Source organism: Suncus etruscus, chromosome 11, assembly GCF_024139225.1.
Source record: "Suncus etruscus isolate mSunEtr1 chromosome 11, mSunEtr1.pri.cur, whole genome shotgun sequence".
Lineage (NCBI taxonomy): Eukaryota > Metazoa > Chordata > Mammalia > Eulipotyphla > Soricidae > Suncus > Suncus etruscus.
In genome coordinates, this window is record NC_064858.1 from 78524906 (window position 1) to 78526523 (window position 1618).

The following is a 1618-nucleotide window of genomic DNA, read 5'->3' on the forward strand; positions in this document are numbered from 1 at the left end:
TCCTGAGGTGAGCTGGAACTTCCAACTCTTTTCTCTTTTGTGTCTGAAAATTATTATTACAAGGGTGTCTTTCATTTTTCTTAAAACCCATAGATGAGTGAGACCATTCTGCGTTTTTCTCTCTCTCTCTGACTATTTATTGTTTTTTGGGGTCATACCCGATAGCACTCAGGGGTTACTCCTGACAGGCTCCAGGGACCATATAGAATGCAGGAGATCAAACCCAGGCCAGCCTCCCCGTTGTGTGCAGGACCCAACAAAGCCTCTTTAAAAAACAGCTGCACTCGGCCAACCCAGGACTGACATGGGTTCTATCTCCAGCATCTCATATGGTCCCCTGAGCCTGCCAGGAGCCATTTCTCAGTGCAGAGCCAGGAGTAACATGTGAGTGCCTTTGGGTGTGGCCCAGCCCCCCAATAAATAAGCAAATTTCAATTTATAAAAATGAAGGTTACCAACATTTAGAAACTCCAAATTGTTACGGTGGATAGAGATTTTTGTGTGAAAATGGACAAATCTATCACTTACTTTCCTCCCTTAAAAAAGGCAGCAGTTTCCTGGAGGCTGCTTCTGTCCAGTAGAGGGCATCACCATACAGCATTTAGGTAGTTTTGGAGCCTGGTGCTAAGATGGAGATATTTATAATGCCCACAGGTCTCTCTCCTCCAACTCTGTGGGTGCTCAGATGAGCCCGGACCGGAAATAGGAGAGCCCCCTGCGCTAATCTGCCCTGGCAGCAAGGAGCTGGAATGCCCGGGCTGTAGCCTCCAACGATCTCTGAGCCGAGGCTATGAGGTTGAAATACTCTGACTGCTGTCCTGGACACACCCCTGAGCAGCTGATTCTTCTGGATAGATCACACCCTGTCCCAGCTCTGCAAAATGAGGGCAATGACAGGATCACACTGCCTTGCTCACGGGTTTGCTGGGAGACCCAAACAGTAGTGCTTGTGGAATTTGGGGAGAGCATAAATATCAGACAAACATAATTTATATGGGCTTTCATTGGTGTGGCAAGAGATTAGCAACAAAAGAGATTAGGGGGCACTTAAAGGCTGAACGAAGGTGGGTTTATGAAGGGGGTTAACATAGAGAAGGTGAAAGAAACAGTTAAAAATAACAACTGCCTTTCACCAGAAGTTTATTAGGAGCCAAGGCCAAGCAAGAAAAGTAATCTCCAAACATTGTCTAATTATAGCCAACACTTAGCGGGCTCTGACTTCCTGCCAAGGTTGCTTTAAGTGCTTTCTGTATAGGAGCTCATCATCTCCCCACAGTGAACTGAGTTTCATTGGCCCATTATGTCCCCTTAGTGGAAACTGAGGCACAGAGCACTTAAATACTTGCCTGAAGCCTCCCCAGATGATTGGCACAGGGTGTCCAGCCTTGAAATGGCTGCCTCCTGAAAAGAGCACTGAAGTGCTCATGGATGCAGACATTGGCAAAGGGGAGTTACTTGTTCTGTTCCCCAGAAGAGTGAAAGCTTTTAAGATAAGAAGCCATGTGGACTGGAGCCATAGCACAGTGGGTAGAGCAGTTGCCTTGCATGTGGCTGACCTGATATGAAACCAGGTTCATTCCTCAGCAATCTCAGTACTTCATGCCCCCTACAACTACCA